Source organism: Eubalaena glacialis, chromosome X (genome assembly GCF_028564815.1).
Source record: "Eubalaena glacialis isolate mEubGla1 chromosome X, mEubGla1.1.hap2.+ XY, whole genome shotgun sequence".
NCBI lineage: Eukaryota > Metazoa > Chordata > Mammalia > Artiodactyla > Balaenidae > Eubalaena > Eubalaena glacialis.
Window position 1 is genome coordinate 2,440,976 of NC_083736.1, and position 12,376 is coordinate 2,453,351.

Below are 12,376 nucleotides of genomic sequence, written 5' to 3' on the forward strand. Positions count from 1 at the left end.
TCTGCTGGGACCCAGCGTAAAAAATCCAACAATCTGTAGTTTTTAGAATCTATCTTCTTCATCCTCACTTTCCTTTTAAAAATGTGAAACAATATTTTTTCTGTATTTTTGTCTTAAAAAAACGTATTGATTGAGGTACAACACACACAGGAAAGCACACCAACCTCAAGTGTACATCTCGATGGAGTTTTACATGTATACCCTCATGTAATGATCACCCAGACTAAGATATACTACATTCCTGGCAACCCAGAAATCTCCCTAGTGTTCAAGGCCATGTAATACCACAACCCCTGAGTAATAACTATTCCAGCCTCTACAACCGTGGTTCAGTTTTGCTTGTCCTTAAGCTTCCTATAAATGGAGCCCCATAGTATGTACTCTTGGTTTCTGGTTCTGAAACTGAGCAGGACCCTGTAGGGGGAGGGAGGTCCTTTCCTTGTCCCCCATTTCTTGTTTGTAGGAAATAGGCTTCATTCAGCTTCCTAGACCTTCTCTGAGTTCAAAACGGCAGATTCAAAACGTTGCTAATCAGAGAATGGAGGGGATGCAGAGACAAGGGAGGAGCAGTCAAGACACAATAGTGCAGCCTTGGGGCAGGGTCCTGGCTCCCCCTCCAGGGATACACGTAACAGTATCTTTGAGTTCTTCTGCAGGAACTAAGGCCCCACCCAGGTGGAGGATGGTAACTTCAGGCTGAGCCCAAGATTCCTGGAGTCCCGCCCTGTGACCTCACCACCAACCAATCAGAAGAAAGTCACACGCCCTGCAGCCCTCAACCCAAATTTTGCCCATAAAAACTTCTCCCAGAAAACCATCAAGGAGTTCAGGTTTCTTGGGCACGAGCCACCCGTTCTCCTTGCTTGGCCCTGCAATAAACCTTTCTCTGCTCCAAACTTGGAGCAGAGAAAGGTTTTGGTTTGTTTGGCCTCAGTGTGCATCGGGCACACACACTTGTGTTTGGTAACAGTTCAGCATATCTCTGTAAGGTTTATTCTTGTTCTTTTTACCAGTTCTACTTTCATTCAATATTTCTTTCCTTTTCAAGGCTATGACGTATTTCTGTGTCTGAAAACGGCATTGTGTGTTTATCGATTCTCTGTTGATGAACTTTTGGTTGCTTCCAGTTCTTGGCAATAATGACCAAGGATTCAACAAACATTGGTGCATGTCTTTTGGTGGCAAAGACACCTAGGACTGTTGAGTGTCTCCTCATTGGTAGAAGTTCTTGCTCCCCCCATCAATGCATGAGAGTGTGGGCATTTTCTTAGCTTTAGTCTTTTAGGGTATGTTTAATTTCTCTTGGATGAATAAAAGTGCTCAGGTATATCTAGAATATGAGGCATCAAAAGTTGAGAGAAAAGGGTATATTGGGATGCTCACGTACAATAATATTTGAAGATTATATGTATATATACATGTATGCCTGGCACCAAACATATCTTGGAAAGATAGTGGAACAAGAAGGTGGGAATAGAATTATTAATTAAATGTTCATTAAAATCCCCGTGGGGAGAATTAAACTCCATGTTAAAATGGCCCCTGAAAATACATGATCTGATTAAGTGAATATATTAATGCTAAATGCTATGAAACCTTCTAATCCTAAAACATGTAGCTGGATATGTGAAATAACTTCTATTCTTTTAAAACTACCTCTGCCCCTCCCCACTCCCCGTTTCTTTTGAGATAACGTAAGTTGAGTGGGATCACCAAGATGACAATGATCATTTCCAGCCATTTCCATGACAGGAAAGAAGTGTAAAGCTCTGTTATTTCAATTACACTAAAAGGGTAATTTGAGGGCTGTGAATGACAGAAGAATCTGGCCCCACACGTGCATGGAGAGATGTTTACGTACGTATGCCTCCAAATGGCCCCATTTCCACAGCTGCTCTCACAATGAATTATCAAGGAATTTCTAAGGTTTTGACGCTTACCCTGAGCATTCCCCTTGATTGTGAATGCTCTGTTAGTTTGTAATTGTTTTTTTCTTTTTTCTATCACTGATTTGGTGTTCTCTATGCAGAGGCTGCTGATTATAAAGACTCCCCTGATATTCATGAAGCTCTGGTTGATCTCAGTAGGGGTTTTGCTGCCAGTTAGAACTGAGCATTAGTTAATGGAAACACAGCGGGAAATGCTATCAACACAATTTAATTTGTGAAGTTCTCACAGCATCTAGGGCTGTTTAGGAACAATGGCATCGCCAGCCCATCTAGCCATCAATTTACTGAAGTGCCAAGGGAGAGGAATCTACAACAAAGCTGATGTTCATGGTCTGACAGTGTTGATAAGGAAAGGACCAAATGAAGAGTGTCATCTCTTCGTAGGCTGAGAAGGATGCTCACAGAGATCCATGCTTATCAATAGGGCTTTCTCTCCCCGCCATCAACTTGCAGAGTCCAGAACTCTCTATATTAGGATGCTATTTTGGTTGAAGCCATTGCTTCAGGGAAGGCTATTTAAAAATGCAAAACATGGTTTTCTTAGAAGGGAGTGCCTCAGTGAGAGGGATCTGAATATAGGACAGTGAGTTTTAGGCAGGGAAGGAAATATCTGGAATACAGAAGTGTGCATGGTAACCACTGGAAGAGAGCTGTGCCTTGACAGAAGAGTGGACCTCAGATTTTATTCACACAAATTCCTTTGTATATTGAAAAATACTGGAAGTTTTGATTCTGCCGTATTTCCTGGTAAATTCTGGTTCGATATTCTTTGGTATGTTTTTATGGTAGAAAAGTCACATATTGGTCAGTTAGAGCAAGTCAGGTATCAGCATCAGGTTTGCTTTTTTTTTTTATAATCACAGTACATAATTACCCATACACTCATTGTAAGCAATTCAGGAGACCTTGTGATTAAAATAGCAAGAAGCCACTCAATGGGCAGCACAAGATTTCTCATGGATCTCACATAGCTTTGAGCAGTGTAGACTTCTATCTGCACATAACATCTCCTTTAAAAGTTGTAATTGCTTTTCAGACACTCCTATGAAAAGAGTAAGGTCTCTTTAAACGTAAAACTAATGCACACACGCTACAGCAGGCTTGCTAATTAATGAGTGGAGCAGTTCTATGATTGGCTTAGGGGGAATGGTTTCTTAATGTTGAGCCTCAAGTTTGGAGTAAGATGCGAACTTGGACATTTATTTCTAAAACAAAGTTTCCCTCAAGGTCCTACTGTAGAGCACAGGGAACTATATTCAATAACCTGTGATAAACCATCATGGAAAAGAATCTGAAAAGGAAGATGTGTGTGTGTGTGTGTATATACACACACACACACACACATATATGTATAATGGAATCACTTTTCTGTACAGCAGAAATCAACACAACATTGTAAATCAACTATAGCTCAATAAAATAAATTAAAAAAAAGAATAGTCACTATAAGAAACAGTAATGTAGTGTCAGACCTGCCCCTCCCAAGATAACCTTCCTGTAAATGAACTCAAAATCAATTAATTTGGAACAACATGAATGTCCATAGACAGATGAATGTATAAAGAAGATGTGGTACATATACACAATGGAATATTATGCAGCCATGAAAAAAAATGAAATAATGCCATCTGCAGCAACATGGATGGACCTAGAGACTATCATACTAAGTGAAATAAGTCAGACAGAGAAAGGCAAATACCATATGATATCATTTATATGGAGAAGCTAAAATAGGACACAGGGCTTCCCTGGTGGCACAGTGGTTAAGAATCCACCTGCCAATGCAGGAGACACGGGTTTGAGCCCTGGTCCGGGAAGATCCCACATGCCGCAGAGCAACTAAGCCCGTGCACCACAACTACTGAGCCTGCGCTCTAGAGCCCGCGAGCCACAACTACTGAGCCCGCATGCCACAACTACTGAAGCCCGCGCGCCTAGAGCCCGTGCTCCGCAACAAGAGAAGCCACCGCAATGAGAAGCCCGTGCAAAGCAACAAAGAGTAGCCCCCGCTCACCACAACCAGAGAAAGCCCGCACACAGCAAAGAAGACCCAACGCAGCCAAAAGTAAAATAAAACAAACAAACAAACAAAAAAAAACCCAGCATCTTCAAAAAAAATTAAAAGACCAAAGTACGACACAAATGAACTTATCTACAAAACAGAAACAGACTCACAGACATAGAGAACAGACTTGTGGTTTCCAAGGGGGAGGAGGGATGGGGGAGGAATGGAGTGGGAGGCTGGGATGAGCAGATGCAAACTAGTATACGTAGGATGGATAAACAACAAGGACCTACTGTAGAGCCCAGGGAACTCTATTCAATACCCTCTGATAAACCATCACGGAAAAGAACATGAAAAAGAATATATATATATGAATAACTGAATCACTTCGCTTTACAGTAGAAATTAACCTGACGTAAATCAACTATACTTCACTAAAATAAGTTAAAAAAATAAAATAAAAGTTCCCTGTGGATACCTCTGTTTCCTCACTGCCTGTAGCGCAGAGCTTTCTGAAGACTATGGTCACATAAATGTTAGTGCCAGGACAAGTGCTTTTGTAATGAAGCCTGGGCACCCTCTCTTTCCCGGCATCACTTATAACCTCTCTTGTGGGGTGGGGAAAGCACAGAACTGGGATATCGTGATTCTGGGAACTCTCTCCCGGTGAAGCGAAGAACAGAGGTAATTATAAGCCATGCCCGAGGACTGTGAAAGTGCCACCAAGTATTGATTCGGGGGTTTCCAATATATTTTAAGGTGCAGGCGAATTGGCAAATATGGCATCGACAAATCACGAGGATAAAATGTATGTTCTAATAGCATAAAGTGTGTGGGTACAGATTATGTGTGTTCGGTTATTTCAGATACAAAAAGGTCACAATTAGATTTGCTGCCTAACAATTCAGCCACCAGTTAATGGTTTAAAACCACAAGCATTTAAATGAACTTATCTAGAAAACAGAAATAGAGTCACAGATGCAGAAAACACACTTATGGCTATCAGGGGGCAAAGGGGAGGGGGATAAATTGGGAGATTGGGATTGACACATACACACTACTACATACAAAATAAATAAGTATTGATAATAAGGACCTACTGTATAGCACAGGGAACTCTTCTCAATACTCTGTAATGACCTATATGGGAAAAGAATCTAAAAAAGAGTGGCTATATGTGTATGTATAACTGATTCACTTTGCTGTACACCTGAAACTAACACAACATTGTAAACCAACTCTACTCAAAAAAAAACAAAAACAAACAAAAAAAACCAAGCGTTTATTATTATTTCCTACAATTGTGGTGGTCAGTTGGGAGAGTTTTCTTTAGGGAGATTTTTTAAAGTGGGCTGGGTGAATCTCATATCAGACTCTGTGGGTCTGTGGAAGCTGGAGTCGTTCAATTTCTGTAGATTCTACGCTTCCCAGCATGTCTTTCTGACTTCTTATCTCCGCTTAGAGTTGTAAATAAAACAAAAAAAAATGTCACTCACCATCTGGTCCTATAAGGATTAAACTATTAGCCCCTGCAGTCACTGACCTACAGTACGTCCTGAAAAGATCTCAGGGTTAGGATAAGGCATTCTGTGCTTTGGGAAAACAGGCAAAAGAGGCCCTTGGATGGTTAGATATATCTAACCATCTTGGATTTTTGCATCTTGTCATGCTTAGAAAAGCACTAAAATCATACTAACTGAGGTTTTCTGTTTCTCATGACTAGCAGTAACCTTCTATCGAAACGTGTGCTTGATTGGTATACCCCTTCCCCAAAATCATACAAATAATGAGCCCCTCACCGCCACTTCTTCAGAGCCGTTCATCAGAGCTACCCGAGAGGCCGTCTCCCAAGCTATAGTACTTCTTAAGTCCCTGAATAAAACTAAAACTCACAGCTCTCCCATTGGGCATTTTTTATTTCACTGGGCAGAGTTTTGGAAACTGAATATTCTTTACTAACTTGCCAATTTGCTGATGCACTTTAAAAAAATGTACATTTTTATATTTTGTTCACCACTATTAATAGCTGTTCTTGGCAGGATTAGAAATTGCAGTCTCGTAACTTCTTGTTTTCAAATACTTGACAGTCTAAATGGAATTAGGTTATAAAGTCCTATCCCTGTGGGCTAAGTGAGCAAGCTTGGGGCTGTGAATTCCTGGGTGTTTGCTTAAGAGGCAGCATTTACTATGCAGATACACTTCAAAGAAAAGTAATCAGGGTTTTTCAGGGATGGGTTTACAAGGGTAAGAAAATGCCTGGTTGCCAAAGGAATTGCATTTGGAATGCTGGATTTGCTGGTGGTTATTTTCATGTGAATCATGTAAAAAATATTCAGTACAGCATGCAAAATATTGTTCATTCTAATAAAGCCGGTGATTCTTTTCTGGGGGGAAAATTATACTTGGAGCATTACTCTGGAGAGTGGCTATAGTTTCGTGAATGGTAGTGCCTGCTTTGTGGCTGTTCTTGCCCTGGTTAGAGAAGTTTTGTACAGAATTGTTTTGATTCACAGCCCAAGGATTCCTTTCAATAATCTCAGGAGTTTGAAAGAATGGTTTTGCATCACCCACTGATTTCTATGTCATGGGATAATCCAGCCTTGCTTCTGAGGGGAGGGAAGAGGGCAGCAGAGAAGTACATGTGGGCTATTTAATCAAAGAGCAAATGACGTCGCTGCAACCAGCATTCAGAAATGACCTTCTCATCTGAATAAGGAACTCCCTTGAGGCCAGACTATCACAACAATATTTGGCAGACAGACTGGCCACAGGACGTCCGTGAATACATGGACCCAGGGGCATATAAAGTGCTTGAAGGTCCTTTCTGGCCAAAAAGAATGCCTTGCATTTTGTATCAGTGTTTCTGAAGTAGTTTCCCCTCCTTAAGATGTTTAGTTGTGATAAAATATACATCACGGGGGCTTCCCTGGTGGCGCAGTGGTTGAGAATCTGCCTGCCAATGCAGGGGACACGGGTTCGAGCCCTGGTCTGGGAAGATCCCACATGCCGCGGAGCGACTGGGCCCGTGAGCCACAACTACTGAGCCTGCGCGTCTGGAGCCTGTGCTCCGCAACAAGAGAGGCCGCGATAGTGAGAGGCCCGCGCACTGCGATGAAGAGTGGCCCCCGCTTGCCACAACTAGAGAAAGCCCTCGCACAGAAACGAAGACCCAACACAGCCAAAAATAAATAAATAAATAAATAAATTTATAAAATAAAAAAATATATATATACGTCACATAACATATACCACGTTGATCATTTTTAAGTTTATAGTTCAGTAAAGTACATTTATGTTATTACACAACCAACATTCTCCATTCACCTTCAACACTCTTTTTTTCTTGCAAAACTGAAATTCTATACCCATTAAAAACTTGCTCTCCATTCTACCCTCCATCAGCCCCGGCACCCACCATTCTGTTTTCTGTCTCTTTGAATCTGATGACCTTAGTACTATCCTAGTTACCTCATGTAAGTGGAATCATGTAGTATTCGTCCTTTTGAGACTGTATTATTTCACTTAGCCTTGTGTTCTCAAGGTCCATCCACTTTGTAATGTGTGTCCGAATTTCCTTCCTTTTTAATACTGAGTCAGAATCCATTGTAGGGATGGAACACACTTGGTCAACCGCCCTGCTTTTCAAAGGGGCTAACCTATGGAATCCTAGGGTGGGGATGCTTGCTTTCCCTACATGGATAAAGAGAAGGTCATCCATAATGGATCAAGTCATGGAAAGAAGGTAAACACTTTCCTCCTTAGTCAGGTAGATGCAACCCCAAGGGCAGGAAGCCTTCTCTTTCTAACTGCAGTCAGGGAAATGAATTCAACGTGACATTAGGAAAGCACAGACAACCCTCTGGGGTCTTTCTTCTCTCTCTGAAAACTTGAACCGAGTCAAATTTCATGGTGGAGGAGTCTGGCGAAGACCGGAGTTGGCCACCTGCACACTCAGCCCAGGTAAATCTTGTTCTTCCAGGTCGCTAGAGAGCTTTCTCTGGGTTGGGTTACAAACTGTGTTCCTTCCCACCCTTCCTGATATGAATTAGAAGCAGTCAAATTACACCGTCTTTTTGTTACTGAACTCAGGTTTTGTTGGTTGTCACTCAAGAATCCAATACTGAGAGACAAGTACTGAGTAAAAGGAAAGATAGCTTTACTGAGGAAGCCTGCAATCCTGGGAGGAGGGGGACTCATGTCCCGAAGAACCAACTCCCAACTCCCCAAGTTTTGCTCGGAGATTATAGAGGGGAAAGAGGAAGGGGCTATGCGTAGAACAACACAGTCGGGTCCGACAATCATCTTGAAATCGGCCATGTGGAGGTCTGATAAGCATCATGTTGTTTTAAGTCCAGTTAATCTTCAGTTCCAAGGTCAGTTTGTTCCCAGTTCCTTGAGGTCGGTTCTTGGAATTGTGCAAGATGGAGCAGCTTATGCCATGGCTACGGTCTGGTCATCAGGCAGTTAACTTCTTCCACCTGGCGGGGGTTTCAGTATCTATAAGACAGCTCACAGGACGTGGCTCAGAATATTCTCTATAGCCCTTGAGGAGGAACTAAAGGTGCTTGATTTTGTTTAACAGCTTAAACTATTATTATTTTTGTCTTGCTTGACTGTTTTCCTTTCCTTCTGCATTTTCTTACTTCTCTGATTAAATATATTCTTTGGAACTCGGGGAAGGCCTAGGAGGCTAAACTTTTTCTACAAACAAGAGGCAGGCAAAGGACATAGGGGGAGGGATCTGTCCCAGAAAGGCCCCATAGGGTCCTGCTCGATTACGGTTTCTGGGAACCATGGGATCCGAGAATGGCATTTGGGCCCTGGACTCCAAACTGTCTGGGCTTCCTTGTTTTTCTTCATCATTCTCCTATCAGAGTGACCTACAGAAAGAGAATAGCATTTGTCTCTGTTTGTTACACCACCCAGGTTTCTTTTATGAGAAGTATCTCTTAGGCTCTCTGCTTGTAGAGCACAGCAGAGTGTAAGAGAATCCCTTTTTGCCCTTTATCTCGGCACACATCTTTCTCGTAACACTTATCTCATTTTGCTACCGCGATTTTTTTGAAGGTCTGTGGTTCTATCTAGACATCCTCTCTTATCCATCAGATAGTCAAAGACTGTGCCCTGGATATTACACATACTCCTATTCCCAATGCCTGGCATGGGTCTTGAATACGGCGTGTGTAAGCAGCTCTTTGAAGGAAGCAACTTTTTTAAAAAAATTTTTTTCTTATTGGGGTAGAGTTGTTTTACAATGTTGTGTTAGTTTCTACTGTACAGCGAAGTGAAGTAGAGTTCCCTGTGCTATAAGGAAGCAACTTTTTGCAGGAGGCCCCTTGTCTCATCACTTTAGCAAAGCTATATTTTAACTTAACCTTTATACCAGGTGTCCCCATGCTTCACTCATTTCCAGCCCAAGCACACCTCTCACATCTTTTGATCACACAATGCCTTGTCTAACCTGTTGATTCTTTTCTTAGATCAAAGAAGTAGGAATAAAGAATAAGTAATTAATGGATGACTAGATCTTTTCCCCAGCTTCCCCTTCAGTAATCCCATGAGCAGACGGTGTGAACAAGACAGCATCTTAAAGAAAGATCATTTTGACAATATTGATTCTTTCAGTCCAAGAACGGGATACATCTTGCCATCTGTTTGTGTCATCTTCGATTTCTTTCATCAGCGTCTTCTGGTTTTTAGAGTACTAGTCTTTTGTCTTCTTAGGTAGGTTTATTCCTAGGTATTTTGTTCTTTTTGATGTGGTGGTAAACGGGATTGTCTTCTTGATTTCCCTTTGTGATCTTTCATTGTTAGTGTATAGAAATGCGGCACTATTTACAATAGCCAACCTGCGGAAACAACCTAAATGTCCATGGACAGATGAATAGATAAAGAAGATGTGGTACATACAAACAATGGAATATTACTCAGCCATAAAAAAGAATGAAATTATGCCATTTGCAGTTACATGGATGAACCTAGAGATGGTCATACTAAGTAAAGTAAGTCAGACAGAGAAAGACAAATATCATATGATATCACTTATATGTGGAATCTAAAAAAATGGTACAATGAACTTACTTACAAAACAGAAACAGACTCACAGACGTAGATAACAAACTTATGGTCACCAAAGGGAAAAGGTGGGGGGAGGGATAAATTAGGAATTTGGGATTAACAGATACACACTACTATATATAAAATAGATAAACAACAAAGACCTAGCACAGGGAACTACACTCACTATTTTGTAGCACAGGGAACTATACTCACTATTTTGTAATAACCTATAATGGAAAAGAATCTGAAAAAAAAAATATATGGCTGAATTACGTTGCTGTACACCTGAAACTAACAACATTGTAAATCAACTATACTTCAATTTTAAAAAATAAATAAAAATTTAAAAAAAGAAAGACCACAAGGAGTCAACAACAAATGGGAGATGGCAACTAATCAGACCCCCTACCTTGACGATTAACTGAGACTATTTCCCCTTTCTCCCTTTCAAAACTTTCATGACTGAGAAGAATCTTTGGAGTTGGTTCTTGCATATGAGTCTTCCTTCTCCTCAGGTTGCCAGCCTCCTGAATAAAGCAACCTTTCCTGTTAGAACCAACACTTGTCTCTTGATTATTGGCTTTTGAGAGGTGAGAAGCCAAACCGGAGTTCGGTAACGCATATGTTAAATACATATTTGCTGAGTGGAGAATGCTCTTTTGAATTCCATCCTGAAGATGGTTCTCACTGAGTTAGTGTTCCTTTTCAAGGCTCACTTTGGCGGCCCCAAGCCTGCCCTTCAAGCTCCCTGGAGGTGGTATCGTGGCATCTAATTGCATGTGTGTCCCAATCATGCCAATAACTGAGGGATTTCCCCCCTCCATCCATCTAATTAAAGTCAATAAAATAAATAGATTGAAGCAGCATCCTGGTTGGAAGGCAATTCAAAGGCATGAGTGTAATATAGGAACACATCATTGAAGCATAACGTCTTCCCAGGGACAGTTTGCACAAGAACATGTGAGCAACAGAGAAGAAAAGTGAATGACAGGGGTGAATGATAGGGTCTCTCTAGTGATGGAGACCCCACGTACAGGATGGAATTTTGTGGGTTTGGAGCCAAAAAAGCGTCTTCTGCAGTGTGGTAGAGGCTCAAGTGGTTACCTGGCCACCAAATATCCATGCTCCCTGTCTATTGGTTGAGTCACTGTGGAGAAGTGGCTTTTGCAGCCATATCTCTGTTAGACAGCTCCCTACCCCCAACCTGGGGATTGAGATGGGACCATGGGATGCAGTCTGGCCGACGAAGTGTGTACAGATGTCATGCATTTATTTCTGGCCCAAGAGTCCAGAGTGGGCATGACTTCTCTTATGGATTGAATTGTGTCCTCCCAAAATCCATATGTGAAGCCCTCACCCCCAGTGTTTAAGAATGCGATTGTATTTGGAGATAGAATCTCTTAATGAGGTCGCTAGGGTGGGTCCTGATTCCATAGCACTGGGGTCCTTATAAGAAGAGGAGATCAGGACACAGACACACACAGAGGGACGACCACGTGAGGACACAGGGAGGAGACGGCTGTCTACACGCACCAAGGAGAGAGGCCTCAGGAGGAACCAGCCCTGCCCACACCTGTCTCAGATTCCAGCCTCCAGAACCTGTGAGGCAATAAGTACCCATTGTTTGAGCTTCCCTGTCTGAGGTATTTGGCAGCCCAAGCAAACGAATCCACTTTCTTCACCTTCTCTACTCTGATTAAAGAACGATGATGTCCTGGTGAACCTGGACACAAGTGTCGCAAACGTATTGGGCACAAAGTGGAAAGAGGCAGGGTCTCCACACCAGCTCTTGGGGGACATCACCAGCCAACCAGAAACAATCATTTTGGACATAACACGGGCTATCGGTTAATAACACTGAGATTCGGGAATTCATCGTTTAAAGCTTCGCATTACCCTAACTAATAAAGCATGTTTTGCCTACACAGGATGCTTTGTTTTTGATCAAGTGATGCAAGATCAGGTGAGGATGTGTCACACAACTTTGCTGTACATCCCCCATCAAAACAGTCCTTCCTTGAGTTCCCTGAGAGGGATCTTGACTGCAGGACCCATACTACATGATCGGGGTCTGGGTGTTCTTGTCTGAGTAATGAAGGTTCCCGTTAAGCTGGAGTTCAGCTGTCTTCCCGGCTAGAGTTGCTTTATGAGAGTCTTCGATGTCGTTAATAAGCTGAGACCTTTGGGTCCCAATACAAAGGGGGAAGATAATTTATTTTGGACAGAATTTTGTTTCCTAAAGCTCCATGTTTCATTCCATTTTAAAGGGCATTTCAGCAAATGATGTATGAAATGAAAAAAAAGAGTCTGTATGGTTTCACATAAAGGGCATGCATAACTAGAGAACAACTCTGAAATGATT